Source organism: Polypterus senegalus, unplaced genomic scaffold (genome assembly GCF_016835505.1).
Source record: "Polypterus senegalus isolate Bchr_013 unplaced genomic scaffold, ASM1683550v1 scaffold_3610, whole genome shotgun sequence".
NCBI classification, from domain to species: domain Eukaryota; kingdom Metazoa; phylum Chordata; class Cladistia; order Polypteriformes; family Polypteridae; genus Polypterus; species Polypterus senegalus.
This window is the reverse complement of record NW_024379376.1, coordinates 1-27,643: the sequence shown is the minus strand read 5'-3', so window position 1 is coordinate 27,643 and position 27,643 is coordinate 1. Positions and strand designations below refer to the sequence as shown.

Here is a 27,643-nt window from a genome sequence, read left to right as displayed (position 1 = left end):
AGGAAATTGCATCCAGAGTTCAGGTCCTGCCAATTAAAAGCTCCATAGTGAGTAAAGCCACAGAGGTGGATAAGATCTAACTGTAAATGCTGAAGGCACTGTGGAGTCTTTTAGCTAACATTCTTCATCACTGTTGCATGCAGGGAGGAAGAACTATGTTTTATTCAAGGATTTTGTGTCTTCCAAATGGTTTTATATTTATTCAGGTTGGCCAAATTACTAAACTTTCTGGCTCTATCTTAGGGGATGCTGATAAGATTTCCTCACCTATGCTGGTACTTTATGTATCACATCATCAGCTTGTCCTGTAATGTTTTGAGTGCTGCTGTCAGAGGGTCGGGTGTGGGCTGGCATGTTGTCAATGAGCCATTTCAATGGCTTCTACTTCACATGTCTGTTGTAGGCTCTTAGCTTAGGTGGCTGCACAAGCGAACTGTTGAGTCTGAATTGGCCCCTTGTAAGTTTAAGCATGGGTGTGTGTTTGAGTGGGCCTTGGGATGAGCCGTATATACTCTGGGACTGTTTTCTGCAGGCATACAGTGCTGCCAGGATAGGCTGTCGACCCTGACTCGGATGAAGGGGATTTGAGAATGTCCTGCTTCTCTGTGCTCCTCTGCAATTTTCTGTCCTTCTTTTCACTGGCCTCCTGTTCATGGATGCCTCAGTAGATGTTTGAACTCCTTAATCCATTACTTTTGTAGATGAGGGTTCCTTTAGGGTTCCTGTGTTTATCTTACAGTCGTTCTGTTGCAGATTATATGGAGTGCCCTACTTTAAAAACTGCAATCCAGCAGAGAGCATCAGGGTTAATCTGTGGATGTAACTTTAATTTCTCCAGTAGCACGTCCGTTCATTACAGATTCTGAAAGCATTGGAAACCTGAGATTCAGCAGGACAGGCAGTTCTCACCAAGGCTTGCCAGAGTCACACAGCTGCAGAACTTGACTGGTGAGCACCATGGAAAATTTTTGGATGTACCAAGCAGAGTATCGCAAAAGAGATGAGGTTTGATTTCAATTTTTTTTAGCGTTGGCATGAAGAATTCTTTAGGTTTAATGAATTGCAGTTCAAGTAACTTAAGGGATGCAAATGCTCATGTGTTTCATATTGCTGTAGTTTGGGCAGCAATCCTATCCCGGGATTACCTGAAATGGTAAAATCCCGGTTTATGTCACTCACTTGAGCTGGTTTTGTAATTAAGTAAAAGATATGTTATTTTGCTGTAAATGTGAAACATTTTAGAGGTATTTACAAAGAAATGTGCAGTCTTTAAAAATAAGAGCTGATGCTCTTACTGGGACAGTAACTGTTTAATGTACTTTTGGGGGCTCCTACCAATTCATACTACAAGTCGATGATTTCACAAGACTGTCTGAACTGTGTTACGCAAAGTGTGTACAACATGGCGCCAGTCAGGCACCTCACAGGCAAAGTAAGCAAGTCTTCAGCTGCAGGTCTGACACTGTAGCCAGTAAGAAAGACGTTACTGAAATTGCAAAATAAGAAAAGAGGGCACTGCCAGCCTCAATGTGCTGTGACATTAAAGCCCAGAGCAGATAAACTTTTGGAGATACGCACACTTCACAGCTCTTAAACTGTGCTTGTCCTGTGAGGCGACTGCCACGCAAGCCGTTAACTTTCAGAAAGTTGTCTTCTGATTCTGTTGTGGCTTTGGCTCCTCCAGTTCCTTTGAAGTGTAGAAAACTGTACCCTCTGACACCTTGGCTATCTTTGCAATTCTCTAAAAAGCCCAATACTTTTAAGGGTTGGTTATTATGGTCTGTCTGGCTTCTTGTTAATTGCATTTTTGCTATTATGATGACAATATACTGTAAACACAGATATGTCAGCACCAATTTATACAGACGGAGAGTTTTTAAGTAATCTACAAAGGTTGGGACACCTACAGGAACTGACTGTATCAATGTGCAAGGCTTTAATAACTTTTACTTTAATTTAACTTTTATTTAACTCTTCAACTAATTACTTTTCCCTAAAAAAGGCCTTTTGTGTCCTCTGCAAATTACATTATTTTTCACTTTTAGTAAACTCCATCCATCCATCCATCCATTATCCAACCCCTATATCCTAACTACAGGGTCACGGGGTCTTCTGGGGCCAATCCCAGGGCACAGGCAGGAAACAAACCGGGCAGGACACGCACACACCTAAGCACACGCTAGGGACAATTTAGGACCGCCAATGACCAAACCCGCATGCCTTTGGACTGTGGGAGGAAAAACACCAGACACGGGGAGAACATGCAACTCCACGCAGGGAGGACCTGGGAAGCAAACCCGGTCTCCTAACAGCAAGGCAGGCGCCGAGACTGTGGAACGTCCTCCCTGACTACCTGAAGAGCCCCACAGTCGACTGATGCTTTTAAACGAAACTTAAAAACTCATCTTTTAGAAAGACATTTTATTAAGTATTTATAGATTTTCTTGTTTATTACTTTGTTTTACTCTGTAGCATTTTTGAGATTGCTAAAATATAAAGTGCAATACAAATAAAATTGATTATTATTATTTTGTGGTCACGTTAGAAAACATATCAGAATGGCGCTGTGGTGACGTCACTTTGACAGCACAAGAAATGGTAAACAAGAAGAAGTCTTAATAACAAAGACGTGAAAATGTTGCAAAGCTGTAACGTGATTCAAGACAAAAAATACCTTGAACCTTCGTTTTTTTGAAAACGTTTTAACTAGAAGGGGAAACCTTGCTATTTTTTGGATTGTTATTTTTTCAGTGATTTGGATGTTACTGCTTTAAAAGGCCTTGACAATGCGGGCAGCCATTTTATACACTATCTGTTTTAATTTTCTTTTATGACCACAGACCTGTAGTGAAGTAACTTTAGTGCAGGCGTCTCTTTAGTGGAGGCAGTTCAGTGGTGACAGGAGTCAAAAGAATTGATCATTTTTTCCTCCCACTGCTGCCACCAATAGCTGTTGTATATTATTATTCACTTTGAACCTCCTCCAAATGCACACATCCACATTAGAGGCATATTTATGATGTTTTACTGTCCAACATAACTTTAAAATTCAAAAGACCATGCAATGAAAACAGTGCTTATTAATGAGACAACACTGAAAATTTCCAAATGAAAAACATTCATTTTCAGTAGCCGCCTTTGTAGATTTGGCATCTGATCACAAGGCTAATAATAAAAATGTTCTTTGATGACAAGAAAAAATATTTTGTCGTTAAGAGGCTCAAAACAAAGATGTCTCTGAGCGTTTTTTTCCAGGGACTGAGTGCAGTAAACTTTGATCGTCTCTTTTGCAGATACCCTTTGGTGACTGCTCTGCTGTGTTGACACTTCAGTAGATGGCCGATGCATTAGGCTTAAGAATGCCCTGAAACGTTATGGCTGGTCAGTGCTTGCTCTTTGTCAAATTCTTGCTCTGTGGCTCACAGCAGTTCTTTCACATTAACATACCTCATACTATGTTAGATTCTAAGAGAAGTCTAAAAAGACTAACTTGTAAATAGCTGTGCTAAAAGTGGTTAGCACTCCTGCCTCAAGTCATCAATCAGTTTGTGCCTCTGTGGAGTCTGCATGTTCTCCTGTTGTCTCTTGGACTTTCTCCGGGCAGTCTCATTTGCTGTTTGGCCAGTTTAGGCTCACTGCCCACGGTAAGTTGGCCAGTGGGAGTCCATGTGCCCTGCAGTGTCATGTTCAGGGTTGTTGGTGCCTTTGGCCTTGTGCTGCATGAATAGTTTACAGGTCCCTGCACCCTTTGGGAATGGATAAAGTCCGTACAGGCCATGAAAGGACAGCTGGACGTCTGTACACAGTGAGTGATGTGACCTCACAGCTCCTGAGTCCTGCGTTTAATCCCGACCAAATATCTGTCTACAACATGGGTATCAGACTACTTCCCATGACAGAGTAGTGGCTGCAGGTTTTCTTTCCCAGTCACTTTCTCCATTATTGACCAGTTACTAAATGCTTAAATTTAAATGTATGGACTTGGTTTTTTCTTTAACAAGCAGGCAAACAATAATGAAATGCATGCTAAGCCAACCGATGACGATGCTACCTTAGATCCACTTTTTCCATTTGTTTTCATACAATGCCTGGCTCAATAAAAATATTTGAAAAGAAAAATTGAAACGGTGGTCTCAGGAAAAGAAAACCAGTTTCAGAAATGACTGGTGAGAGCACTAACAGGCTATGGAATTAAGAAACGGGTTTAATTAACAGCTAAACAGAAGATTCATTGGAGTGAAGATGATGGCCCTCCAGGATTGTTTGAGACCCCTGAGTTAGCTGGTCATCTGTCGACTCACTTTGCATCTCTTTCTTGTTTGGATGCCTCTTATGGGGAAAAAAACAATTAAGAAAGTGAATTAAAAGCGAAGGGAAAAGATATGTGATGTTAGAGTGCAGCCACTGTAGCCACTCAAGATCTGAGTGCAGCACCCGGTCTACATAAGGTGACAATTACAGTGTTGCCAGTTTTTGTTCTGAGGCGTGATTTGAAAGAAACTATTATACATTAACTTTTTTACATCTGAAGATGTATCCATAATGGTGGAGGTCTGAGTGTTTCCATAACTGCAGTTGCTTCAGGTTTGTTTCTGTTGGGGTGCTTTTGTTGATCAGCATGGTCTCCTAGCTTTTCCAATGTTATGGTCATCAGGTTTAATCCTGGGTGAGCCCGTGAATGTTTTATTAATTAATCATTTTACCTCTAATTGATCTTATTATTAATTACCTGGATGTTTATGTCCATCCATCCATCCATTATCCAACCCAGCTATATCCAAACTACAGGGTCATGAGGGTCTGCTGGAGCCAATCCCAGCCAACACAGGCGCAAGGCAGGAAACTAACCCGGCAGGGTGCCAGCCCACCGGGCCACACACACACCCACAAGCACACACTAGGGACAATTTAGAATCACCAATGCACCTAACATGCATGTCTTTTGGACTGGGAAAACCTACGCAAAACACGTGAAGAACATGCAAACCCACGCAGGGAGGTGCTCTTCGGTCTCCTAACTGCGAGGCAGCAGTGCTGCCCACTCGCCCCCATGCCGCTCAATGTTTATGTCTCTTCTTTATTATACTTTCAAAAACACACAGTAATGTAAGCAATACATTCATAACAAAATAAATATTAACTGGTTTTGCCATAACACTTAACTCTCATTTGTCATTGTCCTATTTCCTATCACTTCCTATTAATTCACCTTTTCTGACCCTTAATTGTATCCAAATACTGTAGTAAGGGTTAACGCTGAGGCAAATGACACTGAATGCTAGAAGGCGCAGCTCTCCACTAGTGTGACCAGCAGTGGATTGCAGCCTGAATAACCAGAACATCTGCAAAGTTAGAGTACAGACCCTTTGCTTTGTTTCTTGACCTTGACATCTCACTTCTGTATTGATTTTGTTGAGTGTATCTCTGGCTCTTCACTGATATCTCTGATCATTTTGTACTGCCTCCAGTTTTTCACTAGCATGAGGGAAACTATAGGGCATCTAAAGAAACACTGGCATTTTGACCTCCTACATGTTTCTTTGACGTTGTGTTGCATTTTAGTCTCTGGCCTTTTCCCTTGACTTTGTCAAGTTAATTCCTGTTAAGCTACGTATCTATTTCATCAGGATTTTAATATTTATTCTATTTTTGTATTTCTGGCCCTTCACCCTGTGGGATTATAACAAAACTACAGTACTACTTGTCTAAGACAGGTGAAATCTAAGTAATCAATGTAGACCCTAGCGTTACTCAATTGGAATGAGTTTTGGAGTGCATGCAGTAATAAAATGCCTTGCATTTTCAGTCCAACAGATGGTGCATCACAGACAATTGTAGTAATAATAAATGCATTACTACAAACATGTGGGCGCCATCTGTTGGACTGACTCAACATGCATGTGCCAATGCTATTCCATTTGGTATTAGATTTGTAAAAACAGTGTTTTGTTGGTGATACATCAACTGTTGGAGTTACATGTGCAATGCATTTTATTACTACAAATGTTTGTGATGTGCCATTTGTTGAAATTTGTTGACAGGGACATAACAATCGGACAGACACAGACACTTGTTCTTTTATTAAAGTGGATATTTTGAATTAAATATCTGCACTTTTAATTCTCCATAAATTTTAGTTGTTGACAGATAGGGGCAGTATGACTCCTTGAACCCCTGTCCAAGACTCCAGACTAAGTAAAAGTCCAAATGTTGACTTTATACATGCAGCACAGTGCACAAAGCACCCTCTATTCCACAATACTCATTAAACACACATAATCAATTTCTGCGTCGCTCTGCCATGCGCATTCGTTCTAGGGCACATATGACTCTTTGCTCCTCCTGCAGCTCCTCTTGCCCTGGGTATCCAGAGGGCTGTGGATGAAAACTCCATTGTCCATAATTCCCTGCTGGTTTGGGCACCTCCATACTGCAGGGAGGCTCCATCTGGCTGCCTGGGGTATTGACGGATGACAAAGCCGGCCATAGACCACAAGTTGAATTTTTTTGGAAGTGAGTCTATTATGGTCCCTTCATGAAAAACAAATTAATGTTCTTGTGATCTGATTTGTTTCAAGAGCAGAAGCATTGGAGCATTTCGAATGTACAAAGAGACAGATCAGTTGAGATTTTCATCATTTGTGTTGTCATAGGAGGCTGGGGACGACCAGCCAGGACACCTGGAGGACCGGTAGGTGGCTTATACGTCCCCGGACCACAAGGGAGTAACCACCCTGGATGTGGAGGGACCACGGGAAAGGAGCAAGGAGCCTGCGTGCCCACTGGGGCCCGTGGCCACCGCCAGGGGCACCCAAGCCTCGTCGAGCCGGAAACATGCACTTGCACATCTGGGAAGGTGGAGAAGATACTTCCAGGGACGCCGAGTGCTTCCGGTGGGCGCACTTCAGCACACCAGGAAGAACCTGGAGCACATCTGGTGGAAATGAAGGGCGCCTCCTACAATCAGGAGCTAGAGTGGAAGTGGGAGCAGAACAAAGCTACCATGGAGAGGGCCCACTGACAGGAAGTAAGGCCTGTGCAGGGTGATTAGTGCTGGGAGCACTGTGTGCTGCAGGGACTGCGTTTAATGATTAAGCGTGTGCTTGTTATAAAGAAGTGGTGTTTGGACCCGGAGTTCTACAGTGTCGTGGACACGTACACACTGATAAACTGATGAATACACACAAATAGAAATCATACAGAAAATGACACATACTGTAAATCTAAAATTTGATCACTGACAATCCGATCTAAGCCTGAACAAAGTGATAAACATGCCGCTGCAATAAGCCATGTTCTCGTATTTGTTTCTAAATAAGCTGCTGTCTAATTTGTGTCCCTCACGCTGTTACCAGCATCTCAGAATGATTTCGATGGTTGTCTATATGCCTGTGCTTTGTATTCTGTTTGGATCGTCTTTCTTTATCTCAGACTGCTGCATTTAAGTTTTAGTGTGAGCCCATTTAGCATCTAGAGATACCTCAACATGTATTTTAAGATATCTTGAAATTAATATGGAATCTGATAATCGCTCTATTTCAAGGTATCTTAAATACATTACATTTATACAGAATACACTTTCAGGGCATCTTAAAATGACATCTGGGTCACTTTCAGATATCAGAAACTCCCAGCATTTTGAGATATCTGAAATGACACCCTTCCAATTCCTTTGTTTTCAAATGGACTTTCAGTCAATTCAGAATGTCCTGGAAATGCTTTTGGAGATCTTAAATTGCAGAATGCATTGGAGAAATCAAGATAATGGTTTATTTTATGTTAGGAAATAGGTTTGCCTTACATTTTTCTGACTTTGAGTTATGTTTTCTGAGATTTTCATACACAGTTTAAGTTTTATTTGTATGTGACTTCAGTTTGATAATAGTTTTAATTAAGTAAGTATTATTTTGTATCTGTTTCCAACAACACTAGATGCTGCCATTTTGTTGAGTGGTTTCACACACCGTGAGATTACGATATACCCCTTGGGACTTAGTGTGAAATGTCTTTTGGTTAGTCTTTCCTGCTTGACACTTCACTTCCATTTAGGGTTTTGTTTTGACGATGGTGCGCTCTGATTTCCTGGTGTCAGACTGCGCCTTCGTCTAGTCCCATTCATTCCAATAAAATCTTGACAGTTTCAAATACCGCAGAATAACTTCAAAATCATTCAAAGTGTAATCGAATATCTTAAAATATGTTTCAGATATTCACTGTTGTTTTGAAGTATCTGAAATACATTTTAAATATTTCAAACTCATTTCTTAATATCTTAAAATCAGTTAAAATATTTAGAGAAAGCCAAGTAAAATGACGCTTTTTACTGGCTAACTAAAAGATTACAATATGCAAGCTTTCGAGGCAACTCGGGCCCTTCTTCAGGCAAAATGTAATACAGAAACTGGAGCTCCTGTGTTTATATCACACACCAGGACAAGAAACAACACTGAGAAATCTTTAAATGAAAATCTTAAATGTAAAAATTAATAGGTTCATTCAGGGCTAAAATTAATTAAACAGGAGAGAGAAGAACAAAGTATGGTCAAGATCTTTGGATAAGATACAACACCCTAGTACTACTTAAAAATATTTTACATGTATCGAGTGGTGCTAAATTGGGTCATTTTATTCTCTGTATATTGACTTATTTTGTAACTGGGAGTGATGGCTTCAATTTGAAAAAAGCAGCTAGTGTGAAATAAATAATAAATTGCTAAGGCATTTAAAGTCATTGTCAGAGAAAAGGGATGTCACTCTTGGTCTTAGCAGTCAGAATCTGATGTTTCCATCCTTATAAATAATCGGAAGAAGACAAATGAGAACTAGTCCATGAAGATACTATGCGTTATGCCAGATCCTTGCTCTAAATAAACGTGGACAAGTGGGAAGACTGATGTGGCTGTGGCTGAAATCGCTCAGTTGGGAGAGCATTGACTGAAGATCTAAAGGTCTCTTGTTGATCTCGGTTTGGCTAGAGCTATTTTAACATTGAACTTTAGTTGTCCCAGTCGAATGTTGCAGTTGAGAATATGGTACTGGAAGGAGAGGTTTCTGAATGTTCACACTCCCCTCCTCCCAGCAAATAGAAATCTCCAGTTACAGCTTTGAGTGAAACCAGTCTGCCTTCAGCTGTAGAGACAGAATGAGCTAGCAATGGAAGTCGTGTGTCACAACTTGTAAGGAAAGCACTGCAGAGTCGCCTTGAGTAGCGGCGTCGCAGATGAGAGCACATTTGGCCACAAGTGAAGAGACTGTGCACCCCTCGTCCAGATTCTAGTGGCACAGCAATATGACCAACCTCAGTAGCAGCTAGCCAGCAGAGCAGCCACCCTACAAGTCTTCTCATGTAAATTCTTGAGTTTGCAGTACAAACATTTTATTAATCATCTTATTTATATCTCCTCCAGGATGAAAAGATTTGGGTCAGAATAAACTCCCGATGTCAACATGTCTGCTTTAAATTAGTGCTCTTGTAGTTGATGTTCTTTAAATCATCATTCAAGTCTTGCACTACTCAGCAATGAACTGCAAGGTTTCAAAGCATTTTTAAAGTTCTCTTGACCTCTCATTTTGGTGTCACATAAACAGTAACAATGCCTACTGTAGTTGATGTAACACTAAATACGTGACATGCAGATTGTATTTCATTTGACTTTAGCATTTCTTACCTTTTCTGTTTTCTTTCATTTTCAGTCTCCAGGTTCTGGTTCAGCATCCTCAGGGAGCAGAGTCATCCTCCATTAGACAACATCTGCATGATGGCAGTGAAAGTTCAGAGTCATCTGCAACAAAGAGGTGGGGATGCCTTCTAAATGGCTTGCCTTTTCTTCTCTGCCCGTGTCACTGAAACACTTTAAACTCTAAGGATCAAGTCCAGATAAAATTGTATCATTTTGTAGGAGGCGGATTAAAAATGTTATTAAATTCATCTACGGAAAAGTTTCAAAGTAAAGGACTGAGATTGTTATACAGAATGTCACTGTGCACTGTGAGCGTGACAGTAAATTAAAGTTTTGTTCTAGCTAGTTATAGACTTTATAAAAGAGCATAACCAGATGTTCCTATAAATCTAACCAGTTTTAAATTTGTTAGTCAGATGGGGTGGATTTGTGAATTTCATCTTGGGATTAATAAAGTTGTCTATCTATCTATCTATCTATCTATCTATCTATCTATCTATCTATCTATCTATCTATCTATCTATCTATCTATCTATCTATCGTATATTTTTTAAACTTTGATCATTCAACTTTTAAACCAGCTTAATGTTAATCAGGGTTGCCAATCTGATCCCGAGTATTAGGCACAAGGCAAGAGGCAGCACTGGTGGGGTGCCCATCAAGGCGCTACCAGTATACTTACACCACATGCCACTGATTGGGCGATCAGTGTTAAAATATCAGTGTCTTAGATATGCTTCTGTGTCTTTAATTATCTAGTATCAATTTTGTGTGACATTTTGGTTGTTGTTCATACCTTATTTTCCTTTGCCTTCTCTCCCATTGCCTACAGTAAAGAAAGAGAAGAAGTTTATAAGACATAAAGCTTTTTCTGTCCATATTCCATATAACCATTGTTGTTCACTAAATTTACAAAGACAGGAGAATAGTGAATGGTATTTTAAGTTTAACTTCTACCCTGGCAATGGAATCCTATTGTCATTTTCATTTATAGCTGGGTAATAAAAGTCAAATGGATGTTCAGACAGTTGGAACAAGAAGAGCTTTGTTATTTGGATATAATAACATTTCGCTGAGTCTTCCATTTGGAGTATTTGGCATCTGCCTCGGCCATAAATCGAGTCCCACAGGCCTGAATGACCAGCACCACTGACCTCATCGTGAAGGTTGCACAGCCGACTTAATCCTTCTCTGCCTTACTGATGAGCTCTCCAGTGACGAGCGTCTCAGTCATATTTGTGTTTGATAATTGTTTTTTTTTTTTCTTTTCTTCTTTGTCTTACATGCAGTCAAGGAAAAGTTTGGCTTCGTTTCCGACTTATGTTGAAGGTAAGCGATGTCTTCGACCTCTGAACAGTGAGCAGTAACTTTCTTTTTTTATCTGTGCTTGTTTAGTTTTGGAAGAAAAGTACCAGGCTATTGAAGGAAATGGAAAGCATTTCAATCTGTAATACCCCTTTTAAGGTCTTATTTTAGATTCTTATTTAAATATAAACTTGCTACATTTCTTTGCAGTGTCTTTTACCTGACACTGCACCTGTGGAGGTGACACAACTCCATGAAGTGAACTTCTAAACTACAGACAGACGCTGTGTTACAAACAAATATTACAAAGCTGGACTGTAACTCTAAAAATGAGCACAAAGGGATGCACAACCTCCTGAAAATTGAAAAGATTTTCTGATTTTTGTTGTCTTCCCATTGGCAACTGCCACTCGCTCACATGCTGCGCATGGTGCACATTGGTCCTTCCTCCATAAAGTGCATCTTGTAATAAGACATTACGATACAAAATGTTATGACATATTTAAGCATTATCGAAAAACATTATATGTACATGTTTACATTTTGAAATCCCCTTTTTAAATTTTCCTTTCCAAATTGTCATATTTGGTCATAAATTAATTATACAGTACAGAACATTTTGTACATCTTCCTCCATAGTGTTGTCACTGTGTAAGTATCCGGTATAAAATGACAGCCTGATCAATTTGGCAGGTGACTGCATTGTTTGACTCAAAGCAACATAAGTGACAAAAAAAAAAAAAAGAATTGCATTTAGTCAGCATTTCAAGCTAAACAAAGAGCTCTGTGGACAAAACACTTTCTAAAACTGTGGATCATTATGGAGGAAGGAAGGTTCAAACAAAGTCTGCCATGTTCCAAGCCAACTCCTCTTGGATTTCATAACTTTCTACAAACGATACATTGTTTTTTGAATTTTGGTTCATGTAATATATGTTGTTGTACAAATATTTTCAATAATGAAGTAATAGTTACACCAAAATCCTCTTAGCATAAAAATCGGGTATTTTAGTAGATTTAGGGTGATGAAGCCATCTCTGAAAGTCCCAGATATCGGTTCACTTGAAAACACTGTTTTGAAAGAGTAAGTTATGTTTGTTTTATGGCTAAGTATTTTCATGTCAATGTTGGAATGAAAATGGCGCTTCCTGGTTCTAATGTAGTTGAGGTGGAATCAGCCCAATTCAGTATTTGCTACACATTTTGCTCAATGGCTACTTTTTTCCTAACCTTCTACATAACTAGAATTTATATTTTGGGTTTTATTATCCAAAGAATTGTTTAATTGTTTTACTGAAATAAGTTAGGCGGGATCCTGCAGCATGACTGGGTAAGGTAAGAAACAGTAAAGAATGGACAACCATTCAAAACCTAAAGGAAGATGTTTCCTTGCTTTAGAATGGACATCAAAACCTGAGAGCTTTCGGATACAAACTTTGAATCAAGCTGGAAAGCTGAAATAAAAGGCTTATGACATTTGAATGTATGGCACTATTTTCTGGGAATACAAAGTGGAAAACTAATGGAAACAGTTGAGGCTTTTCATCCTAGTTTAGCATTGGTGACATGTTTTTAAAAATCCTTTTTCCACTGCATTTGGATTTTACTGGGAGTAGTTTCTAATGAAAATGGGAAAAGGGTCACTTCAGACATCCTCAAATGGATAGATGTTAGTTTGGGAAAGTGGGAGTCTACATCTGCTGGTCATTCCACAAATGAAACACTTAAGGGGGATTAGAAAGGAGACAATCTAGAAGTCTGAGTAATAATTACATTTTAAAATGATTGTAGTATCATTTATTATTCTTTTAGGCATAGTAAAATGTCAAAACGCTTTAATTCAGTTGATTGATGAGTTTAAAGCCCTTTTAATTGAAACCGGGAAAAGTCCCACCCCACCCACCATCTGTAGTTGAACCTGGGATGACCTCTGGTCACCCACCACTTGGCCCTAAGGTGACTTGATCCGGGCCCTGTGATTAATGACAGTCCCCCCCAACCACCGGTTGTTTGTTGACCTTACCCTGCCATCTGTTTTCCGGGAAGCTGTCAAGGGCAATTTGATGGATGCCCCACCCTCCTTGAACCCCCACCACCCCGCCCCTGCTTGGCCTGCCTACCCATCTCACAAAGGGAAGTTCAGAATCCCCAAGGGTGCCTAGGCCCCTGAACCCATCAACCAACCCACTTGCCACCACCCCTCTTCCAAAGACAAGTTCAGGCATGTTGCACCCGGTCCCAGGACAAGTTCGGCATGTTCCTATCCATACCAGACTGAAGGGCCCTGCCTAGCCTCACCCCCAGCACATGATGCCCAGCCCCCCACTTCTGGCCATTTTCCGAGGACAATTAACAACACACACACACACACACACACACACACACACATGCTCTTTTCCTGCAATATTGTTTTTGGGTAGAATCTTATATCTATGTAACAATTATTTTTAAAATATCTATCTATCTAATCGATGCTATATCATTTTTGTATGCCACTTTTATTTTTACCTAAGCCATTACAGATCAAGCCTTTTCACAGAACAACAGCCATCTCACAGACAGGCTTGAGTTTAAAAAAGCCTTTCAACATCGCACACAGAAAGAAAAAGCAGTTTTCGCAGCCCCAGGGCACACTGAAATACAAGCTGTCGGCTCTCAGATCAGACAGCCCCGCCAGCTCGCGAATGGTCAGGGCCGAAGCTCTGCAGCCTCCAAAAAGAGTAGCTGTAAACTGCGCCTGTATGTCCTCAGCGCTGACGGGGTTGATTCAGACCCTACTGAAGCGTGCGATTGTCTTAACACAGATCCCAAACCCCCCTCCCGCCCGCTCAACCCTGATTCAGCCCAGGAGCTTACATGCTTTTCATCAGTGAACGAAAGCCCCATCCCATGCGCTTAGCACTCAGATCCCAATTCAATCCCCGACGCATGTTTCTTAAAAAGTTAAAGGCTTTCATGAAAAGGAAAACGTGATAACTAGTTCGCTATAAGTCCTTAAACATCACACAGTTAAATAAGATGCAGCAGTTCCTTTTAAAGCACTTTGGGGAAAACGTCTAAATGCTAAATGAATTAATATATTTATAATTTGTATTAAAATCGATCTAAAACCAACCCTTTTTCTACCCTGTTAATCCTCCCCTCATGAAGAAAGGCGTTTAGTTTTTCTAAAAGTTTGAATGCCTTAATCAGGCGGATATCTCGGGCTGTGGTCTTTGGGAATCGGTGGATTTCCCGCATCATAAACGGCCTGGCCGCTGATGACCTTAACCCTCAGCAAAACAGAAGGCGTCTGTTTAATCAAATCTACCAGTTACACGGAATCTATTAATCAAATTCCGGATAACCCTTAACTTTGTGACGGAACAAAATTTTTTGCAAAGGTGAAAGGTCTTGGAATGCTACAGATGTTTAACAAATCTATTAACCAAATTCTGACTTTTTGCGTCCCCCGAAAGTGGTGCCTAGACACCGGACAAAGGCCATTATACGGATGTCGATTAAAATGATTGGGGCACATTCCAAAACACCCGCTTTTGGGTCTATAAAAGTGTTCAGACTGGTCATTCCAGCGGGCCCGTTAATACTGAAAGGGAACCAATCTCCGGAAACATCAAGGATCACGGTATGGCATATTTTTGATATTTATGCGCAAACAAGTATGTTTTTAGAAACGGATGGATGAACCCTTATATTTTATTCTTACTAGAATAATTTCCAAGTTTATTCCCCAAGTGCGTGCGTGCGTCGGCCCTCGTGTAGACGCATGAGCGCGTATAATATAAGATGTAGCATTTATATCCATCTATCTGCGTGTACGACGTTAATGTACAAATTCATAGGACTAAAACAAACAATATTAGTTTTTTCATACTGAAAAGGGCTTTACAATAAAGTATTTTGTCTCGGGCTGAAATTCAAACAGACTTTCTCTGAGAATACTCAGGCATGGTTTAAACCCGGGGCCCGGTTGTGTATAAACGCGGCGTGTAAGAGGTCAGTATTCTGAACTACGTCAGAAGGGTCCCGTTTGTGAAATCGTCTCTTTCGAATCGGGCTTACTGTAGCAGGGAATGTCTGCACCAGGGCCCATGTTTTAAAAGTCTGGGATATCAAACATTTAACTTTATAAACCTCATTTTTTACAACGGTTGGAGACAGCCTCCAATGATGAGCGGGATCCAGGAGCATATATCGAAGCGAATGTTTAAATGACATAAAGGCAACTGTGTTTTCATTCATTTCAGCTAAATAAAAAGTAATTATTTTAATACGGAATAGTAGCCCCACAAAGGCCCGGGTGATTTTGCGGGAAGTTTTTTTTAAAAAGTAATCACACTGCACAAGAGACAGATTCCACGGGGTGTTTTAGGTTTTTGCGGTCAATGATGTTTTTAAATTTTTTTCCTTTAGCTTATTTTTATAACATTGGAGCCTTTTGACAAAGGGGAAAACTCTGAAAACCCCTTGTGCTTTAAAAACGTAGTTTTAAAAGAAGCAGGTTTCTACCTAAAGACAGATTACTCACCCTCCAGTTTGTATCGTGCATGTAAAAGCACTCACTGTTGTTACACTAGCACAAAATTGATATTTTTCTGTTACTCAAAAACTAAAATTCTTTCTATTAACACAGGTGATAACTGGAAAGCTTTTTCACTATTTTAATTAAAAAGTTAAACAGAAAACTCAATTATGATTTTGTTTTGTCATACTAGGGTCTGGGTGACACTTGTGCCCTTATATCTCTTATGTAGACCTTAACACATATTCTTCCCAAAAATAGTTCATCACTTCCCAATTCCTGTAACTTCAGGTAATTAGACAGAGTGAGCTCCATAACAGGCAAGAAAAGTATTATAGGTCAGATACACAGACCATAAAACAAAAGCACTAAAGCACACACAACCTGGTATTGCTAGATGTATTTTGTTACCTGGAGAAAAGAAAAAAAAAAAAAACATTTTAGTAGTCCTTAAAATGACAAGTTGCTTTAACATAAAAATAAAACATCTTTAGAAAATAAAGCATCTAAAAGCATCTTTAAAGGCCCGATTTTAAAACATAAGAAAAATCCTTGTTTCCAAGAGTTCTGCCCATTTTTTCCAACATTTTTTCTTGTGACTCATTTTAAATGATAATACCAGTATAAAGCCCGTAAAGGAACTGGGTGGGAACTGGAGACATCTGATATCTTCTAGCATATCTTTTCTGAACAGAGTTTTCATAACAGTTTTAATGAGCCCTTAACGTTTTTTTGTTTTTTTTGAAAGTGACCACTATTACCAATATGCCCTTTTTTTAATTAATGATATCCCATAGATGCATATTTTATTATAATTACTTAACTTTATCAACTTTTATCTAACTCAATATTTATTTTTCTAGTATCAGAATGTAGTTCAAGTTTTTTTTGTTTTCGGTTCAATAGATGTATTTTTTCATATTTGATTCTTTGTTTTTCACATCTTGCCCCCTTTTTGTTACTTGCCCCTAGCATCCCACGTGAGAACTACGGTTTGTAGGATTATTTGAAAAAGCGCTCTGTGGCACTTCAAGCTAAATTAGATTTCCTTGGTTTATTCAGCCGTTCTGGTTCCATTTTGTTATAAATTGTATTTAGTCTCTCTTTATTTACTAAACATTTTATATTTTGAATAGAAACAGTTATTTTGTTCGGGCTTTAATTTAAAACCGCATTTTCATCAACAGGCTATAATCACTTTGGTACTTAGGATGCTTTGTATAATACAAAGTTTTAGAAATTCTGTTAATGCTTGGTAATACCCTTCCATTTTCACATCAGTTATGAACCCTGAAAATAAGAATGGTTATAGTAGGTTATAGGAGCCTGTACACTACAGGGCCGATGATTAGGCTTATACTGGACACGTTAGGCAAATCAGGATGGACATTTTTTTAGTAAATAGTTACATAATATTATATGTGTTTTACAAGGATTAAAATTTTACTAAAACTTTGTGGTTTATTCTTTCTTTTAGTTAGTCCAGGTTACATGGACAGCTATCATTGAAAACTTTTTTCCCCCTCTGTTTGTGAAAAAGCCCCCTTTGGGTTTTTGGGTAGCATTCAGGGTGAAGGGAATGTAATTTAAACTGTGATTCCAAGAGTCAACAAGTGTCTGCAAATGTCTTGAATACGAGGTCAAAGGACCAGGGGTTTGTGCAGGGGTCATAGTCAGGGGCAGAGTTAGCTGAACATTATTATTCCAAAATGTAACATTGTTTCGCCCATATCACAAATATAAGATAGAAAAAAATTTACAAATACTAAGTCACAGGAGATTAAAACATAATTAGACGGATCAACAAGGGATCACCCCAAAATCACAGCACACTACAACAGAACCTACGTTTTCTGAGGTATATTATCAGCTAAACTGTCATCTGTTTACCAGTTCCACGGGTTGCAAAAGTTAGGAAAAACGTTATTTAACATCTGCTAGTATGAGGCTGATTAACATGAGCCGGTTATTGTTAGAATCTTATCTGGAACTAAGTCAGGTTTGTGTTCCTCCTGATTCAGGAAGAACATTAAATATTGGAGTTTAGAATATGAACTAGACTGGTAAGGACATTTATGCCTAAATAAATAAATAAAAGGTAATTATGAAATAAATAATTACAAAAAATGGATTTATAAAGGAGTTATTACAATTTGAAAAAAAATGCTGTGATGTATAAAAAAAATTGATAGGTGACAAAACCAACGAAGAAACCTTTTGAAATAAATAACGACATGTAGTCTGGAATAGTCTGAATATGTCTTAAAGAGTTCATTTTTAATAAAAAAAAAGGCAAATTAAAAATAAAATAGTAAACCGAATAAAACACAGAAGTATCATTTTAAAGATATCAATTGTGTTAAGTATTATCAACACCCGGGGTCTATTTATAAGGATTATTTAATTTAGTTATAAACAAAAAGATTGGTTTTCATTTTGCTTGAATTAACAATAGTTTGATACGCTTTAAAAATTAGAATGAAACAAACCTATACACTTAATAACAAATATTGCGGATGCAATAGGAGTATCTCGGATCTCTGTTTTATTTTAACCTTTTGACGAGGAAGTATACCACCTATTTGAAAATGAACAAGCCGACATGCTAACGAAATAGATATAATCGAAGATGTTTTAGAATATGGACCTGGGCACTAACCCCTGATTCTGACCAACTAAAGGGTCTTTACTTAATTGTCAACTTCCTGTGGGTGCTATGGATCGTAATGGAGTGCAAAGATTCTAGAATCTTTACTCTGTAATGGTCCATATGCGGAGATCTAAGCCGCCTGTGTCCACAGTGTTAACCAGTCAGGACATGATGTTCAAAATTCACCTAGGGTTTTTCAGAAGAGAAAAGGACAAGTGCGGTGTGTGTTCTGTATTCTCTTTTCTGTTAACTATTCCATGACCATACTCCCGAGACCTTAGGTTTTTATGCAGAAGTTTCATTTCACGGACCAAAAGACATCCATCAAAATGTTCTTGACACAAAGGAGGCCAATCAGGCCGGTGGGGGGGGAGTCTCTTTTCAAAGAGTCTTGCCCCAAGCGGGCCCGGATTTGTGGGCTATAAAAAAATTTTCAACGCGTGTTTTGAACGGTTCAATCAACATCTCTCCGGGTATGCTCCCGATCGGGCATGATGGTCCCTGGACCCCGGCCACCCCCGATGGCCTGTGTTGACCTGAGGGTATGTGCCCACTCAGACTCTCGACTAACAGCTAACCTCCAGACCAATCTTCTGGCCCGACCTTCTTATGCCTTGAACTGACCAGATCTAGGATCCTGAGCCTCAGGTACCTACCCATGGGGATATGATTGGTTGGATCGTTTCCTGGAGAACGCACAGTACCTGACATTTTTGTATCTGCTAATGATGTTCCAGGGCTCCTAGCAAGTGAGGAGATAGCCATTCAGGCGTGGATAACCTGGTACAGGCACCAGCCGTTTGGAACATATCACCCAGGATTGGGGTTATGCAGACCTGGCCCTTTAACAAACTGGGACTTTTTGAGACATTTAAGGCTCAATAGCTGTTAAAAGTTTGATTACAGTTCTGCCCGGATATAATAACGCCAGGCACCTAAAAATTCCGGGCAGGGATGTTTTTAAAAGACCAACCCAGCGAGACGGCCTACGTGTCTGTTTGACCTGACGGCTCAGCAACAAACGGCTGTCTGTTTTTCCCCAAACCGTGGCTCAGGGTCTAGTCATAAAGACTCTGTGCTGCTTCAACATTTCTACTTTTTTAAATTCAGCCTTTGTACAAAGTGCTGTCGATGATTGGAAAAATGAACAGTCTATTCATGAGTTGATTTGCTACAACCTTTCATAACATGGATGCTGACTCTTACTCAAAAATACCTGAAATAGCTGAGACTTTCTCTAAGCGCCATTTATGGACCTAATAGGTCTGATGGACCTTTAAGGTTTTATGGGTATACGTCCTGGAAAATCAGATGAAGTGTCTGAACTGAATGTACCCGGGGAGATCACCAGTTTTGTCTGCTTTTAATCCGCTGTTAAGTTTGTAATATGATTTGAGTGGTTGGTAAAACCTCTTTCAATTTTAATATTGTTTTGAAAATGACCAATAAAGTACCATTTGATTTTTAAATTCTAACCTAATTTTTTTTGCCGAAGGATGGAGGTCGTTGAAAATTTTATAGAACAAATCCAGGCAGCTTGGGGCAAGACTCTTTGAAAAAGACTCCCCCCCACCGCCTGATTGGGCCTCCTTTGTCAAAAACATTTTGATGGATGTCTCTATTCGGGGCTGTGAAATGTACTTCTGCATAAAAAAACCCAAGGTCTCGAGTATGGTCATTTGAATAGTTAATACAGAAAGAATACAGAACACACACCGCCCTTTTCCCTTCTCTTCGAAAAAACCCTAGGTGAATTTTGTCTATTATGACTGGGTTTAAAACTGTTGGACAAGCTAGATCTCCGTCATATGGACCATTACAGAGTAAAGATTCTAGAATCTTTGCTCTCCATTCACGGGTCCATAGCACCCACAGGAAGTTCGACAATTAAGTAAAGACCGCTTTTGTGGTCAGAATCATGGGTTGTGCCAGGTCCATATTCTAAACATCTTGATTATATCTATTTGATTAGCATGTGGCGTGTTCATTTCAATATAGGTGGTATACTTCCCTGTCAAAAGGTTAAAATAAAAAGAGATCCGAGATACTCCCATTGCATCCATAATATTTGTTATTAAGTGTATAGGTTTGTCTTGCATTCTAATTCTTAAAGCGGTATCAAACTATTGTTAATTTCAAAGCAAAAAGCAACCAATCATTTTGTTTTTAACTAAATTAAATAATCTATAAATAGATCGGTGTGATAATACTTAACACTAATTGATATCATTAATGATACTTTTGTGTTTTATTAGGGTTTACTATTTATTATTTTAATTTCCTTTTGTTTTTTTAAAATGAACTCTTAAGACATATTCAGACTATTCCCGACTACCAGTCAAAAAGCTTATTTATTTCAAAAGGTTTCTTTTAGTGCTGGTTTTGTCACCTATCAATGTTTTTTTACATCCAGCAGTTTTTTAAATTTAATAACTCCTTTATAAATCCACTTTTTTGTAATTATTTATTTCATAATTACCTTTATTTATTTATTTAGGCATAAATGTCCTACCAGTCTAGTTCATATTCTAAACTCCCAAAATTTAATTTCTTCCTGAATCAGGAGGAACACAAACCTGACAATTCAATAAGATTCTAACAAAAACCGGCTCATGTTAATCAGCCTCATACTAGCAGATGTTAATAACGTTTTTTCCCCAAACTTTGCAACCCGTGGAACTGGTAAACAGATGACGGTTTAGCTGTAATATACCTCGAAAACGTGGGGTTTTGTTGTAGTGTGCTGTGATTTGGGGTGATCCTTTTATCGGTCTTTTTATGTTTTATCTCCCCTGTGACTTGTATTTGTAAATTTTGTTTTACTATCTTATATTTGTGATATGAAGCAGTCAATGTTACATTTTGGGAAAAATAATGTTGTAACTCTGCCCACTATGATCCCTGCCCAAACCTGGTCCTGACTTTTATTCAAGGCGTTTGCAGACACTTTTTGACTCTGAATCACAGTTTAAACATTCCCTTCACCCTGAATGCTACCAAAACCAAGGGTGCTTTTCACAAACAGAGGGAAAAGAGTTTTCAATGATAGCGTCCTATGTAACCTGGACTAACAAAAGAAGAATAAACCACAAAGTTTTAGTAAAATTTTAATCCTTGTAAAACACATAATATTATGTAACTATTTACTAAAAATGTCCATCGATTTGCCTAACGTTCCCGTATAAGCAATATGGCCCGAGTGTACAGGCTCTAAACCTACTATAACCATTCTTATTTCAGGGTTCATAACTGTGTAAATGAAGGCTATACCAAGCATTAACAAATTTCTAAAACTTTTGTATTATACAAAGCATCCTAAGTAACCAAAGTGATTAACCTGTTGATGAAAATGCGTTTTAAATTAAAGCCTGAACAAATAAATTTTTCTATTCAAAATATAAAATGTTAGTAAATAAGGCTAAATACAATTTATAACAAAAAGGACACGTGGGCTGAATAACAAGGAAATCTAATTTAGCTTGAAGTGCCCTGGAAGCGTTTACAAAAATCTAACCGTAGTTCTCAAACTGGGAAGCCCTTTGGGGGAAGTAACAAAAGGGGAAAGATGTGAAAACAAAGAATCAAATATGAAAAATACCTATTGAACCGAAAATAAAAATAACGAACTACATTCTGATACTAGAAAAATAAATATTGATTAGTAAAGTTGATAAAAGTTAAGTAATTTAAAAATATGCATCTATGGTTATCATTAATTTTAAAAAAGGACAATGAAAGTGGTCTCTTTCAAAAAAAAAAAAGGGGTTGATTAAAACCCTTTTGAAAACTCTTTTTCAGGTAAAAAATATGCTGAAGATATCGATGTCTCCAGTTCCTACCCAGTTCCTTAAAGGACTTTATAGGCATTATATTTAAATGAATCAGTCGAAAACTGCTGAAAAATGGCAGAACTCTTTTGGAAACAAGATTTTTCTTATGTTTTAAAATGGTCCTTTACAAAGATCTTTAGATGCTTTATTTTCAAAGATGTTTATTTTCATGTTAAACAACTGGTCATTTCTTGTGACTACTAAAAATTTTTTTCTTTTTTCTTCTTTTCTCCAGGTAACCAAAATACATCTAGAATACCAGGTTGTGTGGGTCAGTGCTTTTGTGTTATTCTGTGTATCTGACCTATAATACTTTCTCTTGCCTGTTATGGAGCTCACTCTGTCAATCCTGATCAGGAATTGGAAGTGATAACTATTTTGTAGAATATTTTTAGGTCTATATAAGAGTATAAAGGCACAAATTCACCCTAGGACCTAATGACAAAACAAAATCATAATTGACTTTTCTTTAACTTTTAAATTAAAAAATAGTAAAAAGTTTTCCAGTTATCACCTTGTTTTAAAAAATTTTTTTTTTTTGAGTGAGAAAATATCAATTTTGTAGTAATCAAATGAGTGCTTTTACATGCACCAAAAACGGTGGAATCTGTCTTTGTAAACCTGTTTAAATCAGACTTTTAGCCTTTGTAAAGGCTCCAATGTTATAAAATAAGTAAAGAAAAAAATAAAAAACATCATGACTCGCAGAATCCTAAAACACCGTGGAATCTGTCTCTTGTGCAGTGGGATTACTTTTAAAATAACTTGCACGCTAAAATCACCCGACTTTGTGGGCTACTATTCCGATTAAAATAATTACTTTTCATTTAGCCAAATGAATGAAAACACAGTTGCCTTATGTCTATTAAGCATTCGCTCGAATATGCTCCTGGATCCCGCTTCATCATTGAGGCTGTCTCCAACCGTTGTAACAAATGAGAGTTTATAAAGTTAAAATGTTTCGATATCCCAGACTTTTAAAACATGCGGACCTGGTGCAGACATTCCTGCTACAGTAAGCCCGATTCGAAAGAGTACGCGATTTCACAACGGGACCCTTCTGTACGTAGTTCAGAATACTGACCTCTTACTACGCCAGCGCTGATACACAACCGGCCTGCGCTTTAAACCATGCCTGAGTATTCTCAGAGAAGAGGCTCTGTTTGAATTTTCAGGACGCCGAGACAAAACTACTTGATTGTAAAGCCCTTTTCAGTATGAAAAAGCTAATATTGTTTGCTTCAGTCCTATGAATTTGTACATTAATCGTCGTACACGCAGATAGATGGATATAAATGCTACATCTTATATTCTATACGCGCTCATGCTACACCTAGGCGCCGCGACGCACGCACGCGACTGAGAATAAACTTGAAATTATTCATAGTAAGAATAAAATATAAGGGTTCATCCATCCGTTTTCTAAAACATACTTGTTTGCGATATAATAATCAAAAATATGCCATACCGTGATCCTTGATCGTTTCCAGATGGTCCTCTTTCAGTATTAAGCCTGCTGAGTAATGGACCAGTCTGAACACTTTATAGACCCAAAAGCGGTGTTTTGAATGTGCCCCAATCATTTAATCGACATCCGTATAATGCCTTTGTCCGTGTCTAGGCACCACTTTCGGCGGACGCAAAAGTCAGGAATTTGTAATAGATTTGTTTAACATCTGTACGATCTCCGCAAGACCTTTTCACCTTTGCAAAATTTGTTCGTCACAAAGTTAGGGTTATCGAATTTGATTATAGATTCCGTTGTAACTGGTAGATTTGATTAAAGAGCATTCTTTGCCCGAGGTTAATATCGCGCTCAGGCCGTTTATGACGAAGTCACCGATTCCCAAAGACCACAGCCCGAGATATCCGCCTGATTAGGCATTCAAACTTTAGAAAAACAAGCCTCTTCATGGAGATTAACAGGGGTAGAAAAGGGAGTTGGTTTTAGATCGATTTTAATACAAATTATAAATATATTAATTCATTTAGCATTTAGACGTCTCCAATGTGCTTTAAAGGAACTGCTGCATCTTATTTAACTGTGTATGTTTAAGACTTATAGCGAACTAGTTATCACGTTTTTACGTTATCATGAAAGCCTTTTAACTTTTAAGAAACATGCGTCGGGGATTGAATTGTGTATCTGAGTGCTAAGCGTATGGGATGGGGGCTTACGTTCAGCTGATGAAAGCATGTACGCTCCTGGACTGAATCAGCGCTGAGCGGGCGTGGGAGGTGGGGTTTTGGCATCTGTGTTAAGACAATCGCGCACGCTTCAGTAGGGTCTGAATCAATCCTCGTCAGCGCTGCAGGACATAAGGCTGCAGTTTACAGCAGATCTTTTCGGAGGCTGCGTAGAACTTCGGCCCTGACCATTTCGCGAAAGCGCGGGGGCTGTCTGATCAGACGGACAGCTTGTATTCAGTGTGCCTGCGGGGCTGCGCAGAGACGCTTGTCTTCTGTGTGCATGTTGAAAGGTTTTTAAACTCAGAGCCTGTCTGTAGATGGCTGTTGTTCTGTGAAAAGGCTTGATCTGTAAGTGGGCTTAGGTAAAAATAAAAGTGGCATACAAATGATATAGCATCGATTAGATAGATAGATATTTTAAAAATAATTGTTACATAGATATAAGGATTCTTACCCAAAGCAATATTGGCAGGAACGACATTTTGTGTGTGTGTGTGTGTGTGTGTGTGTGTGTGTGTGTGTGTGTGTGTGTTATGTCCTCGGAAAATGGCCCAGGAAGTGGAGGGCCAGACATCAGTGCTGCGGGGAGGCTAGGCAGGCCATTCAGTCTGGGATGGATAGGAACATGCCTGAACTTGTCCTGGGACCGGGTGCAACATGCCTGAACTGTCTTTGGAAGAGGTGGTGGCTGTGGAAGTGGTGGGGTTGATGATGGGTTCAAGGGGGCCTAGGCAGCCTTGGGCATGTCTGAACCTGCCCTAGTGAGATGGGGTAGGCAGGTGCACAGGGGCGGGGGGTGGGGGTTCAAGGAGGGTGGGGGCATCCATCAAATTGCCTTGACAGCTTCCTGGGAAAACAGATGGCAGGGCTAAGGTCAACAAACAACCGGTGGTTGGGGTGGGACTTCCTGTCATTAATCACCAGGGCCGGATCAAGGTCACCCAAGGTCAACAACACCCAGTGGTGGGTTGGGGACTCGAAAGGTCATCCAAGGTCAACTAACAACAGATGGTGGGTGGGGTGGGACTCGTCTTCGATTAAAAGGGCGTGGTTTAATCTCATCAATCAAACTCGGATTAAATTTTGACAGAGCCATCATTTACTACTTAGGTCTAAATACTTTTTTTATTTTAAAACTTCATCTCTCAAAACTGAATGTGATTTAGCCATTCTGTTTTGTTGGATCAGCACCCTCAGATCTATAAAAACACTTACAATTTTTTTTCAGGAGTGAAAATAATTTATTTTTATTTTGCTTTCGGAATAGTGCATTTTGGTTCTGCTTTAATTTTCATCTTTGTATGAGATTTAATCACAAGCAGTCTATTATGATGATGGTCATTGATGATGGTTCTACTTCATTTTCTTTTCAACATTCAAATTTTTAGATTATTTTTGAAAAAATATATTTGAAACATTAATAAAGTAACATGCTTAATAATCCCTTACTTTTAAAGTCCCTTTCTTTCAAAGATCCCAGGGTATGGTATGAAAAGACCTTTCACTTAATATTTCAGAAAAGGGAATGCAGCCATGCATAGAATACACTCTAGCTTTATAAGTGTAAACATTCAATTATCCATCCATCCATTTCTAACCCGCTGAATCCGAATAGGGTCACGGGGGTCTGCTGGAGCCAATCCCAGCCAACACAGTGCCCAAGGCAGGAACAATCCTGGGCAGGGTGCCAACCTCTCCGCAGAAGCATTCCAATTATTCAACTTAAAATCTTTTATCAAGTGTATTTATCTTGTTTAAAATTGCCTAGAATGTTTCCAGGGTCGGATCCAACCTGCGAACATTGCAATCGAGCTCCTGCCTCATTGGGCCACATGTTTTGGGCCTGCACCAAATTAACATCATTCTGGAGCAAAATCTTTACATGGCTATCAGACAGCCTGGGTGTCACAATCCCTCCTAACTCATTAACAGCTGTGATTGGTGGACTCCCAGATAGGCTTGAAGTGGAGAAGAACAAACAAACTGTAATTGCTTTACTTCACTACTGGCACGTGGGACTTATCTTGCTCAATTAGAGGAATCCCACTCCTTCTCTTTTACGTCAGTGGGTAACTGATGTTTTATATTATTTGAAATTGGAAAAAATCAAATCCTCACTTAGATGACATGTTAACAACTTACTCTTCCTTCCTTGCTGCTTTTAAATATCTGCTCTGGTCGTTGGCTCTCCTCTCTTTCTCTTGGGTCGGGATTGAATTTGGTTTGATATATTTGACTCAATTATATGAAATTTTATTTGCTTCAAATTAAAATTAATACAAATACATAAAAATGTAATACTTAATACTTGGAAATGAATGTTTAGAGAATTAAAGATGAAATAAGGACTCATTTGATTACTTAATTAGTAAATGCATACTAATTTATGTCTTATCTAATATTTTGGTATGTAATTTTTAAATATTCTTTTGAATTATTTCTAATTTGTTTTTCTTTTCTTTTTTGTCATCTTATGAAGCACTTTGTGGTACATCCTTTGTATGAAATTTTGCTATAGAAGTAACCATTGTTATACAAGTTTATCTCACTGTCAGTTCTTGGTGCCATTGGTATTGGTGTTATAAGTTGCTGAAGACACATTTGTTGTCTTTTTTTTTTTTTGCTGTAATGCTAATGATGTTTTAAGGATGTAGAATTAAAAATGGTCCTGAAACGTTCTTAAATAAATTCTCTTTGTTTTTGATCATTTTTAAATAATATTTCATGTTGTGTAGTTCCTGGACCTTGCGACCCTGAAGACCTTATTGATGGCATCATCTTTGCCGCCAACTACCTTGGTTCAACGCAGCTGCTGTCAGACAAAAATCCTTCCAAGAATGTTCGAATGATGCAGGCTCAGGAAGCCGTCAGCAGAATCAAGGTGATAAAACATTTTGGCTGTCTTCAGCTCCAGCTTTAGTTTTATTTCCATGCGGTGACTGAATGAGGCTTTGACGTGATGAACAGAGTGAGGGGTCTAGGCAACCGCACTAATCCACAGATTCATTTTACAAAAGCTGTCTCAAATCAAAAAATGGACGATTGAAGAGTGTGTTGTGTTTCGGGTTTTTTCTATTATTGAAACCATGTGCATTTTCCCTTAAATCTAAACTATACGTTACGAGTTCAATTCTCTTAAATGGTATGTCAAAACAATTTATCCTGTAACATGAAACTTTCACAGGGTTATTTTCATTTTTATAGTTTTCCTTCTCCCCAGTTGAATCTTTTTCCCAACTGTACTTCCAGCTTCAAGACTCCATCGTGCTTTGGCATATGGAAGCTTAACCCCTTACTGGGCCCACTGCCATCCAGGCTCCAGTATCTTTTCCAGAGCCAAATTTACTGAACACAATCACGAGCTCTGACGCCGCAGTCTGGCCCCAAACCCTCAGTGCCTGATATTGTTGAGTTTCTGGTGCGTCCTGGAACAACATGTGGCTTATCATTCTAGGACACACGGAAA

General features: G+C 38.9%; 1 long non-coding RNA gene across 1 annotated transcript; it reads left to right on the top strand.

Moving 5' to 3' along the window:
* The first annotated feature begins 9,760 nt into the window (after positions 1-9,760).
* On the top strand, positions 9,761-27,055 carry LOC120519886. Its single transcript, XR_005631691.1, has 3 exons — positions 9,761-9,795; positions 10,970-11,009; positions 26,913-27,055. It is a non-coding gene; the product is annotated as an uncharacterized LOC120519886 (long non-coding RNA).
* Positions 27,056-27,643: the final 588 nt, after the last annotated feature.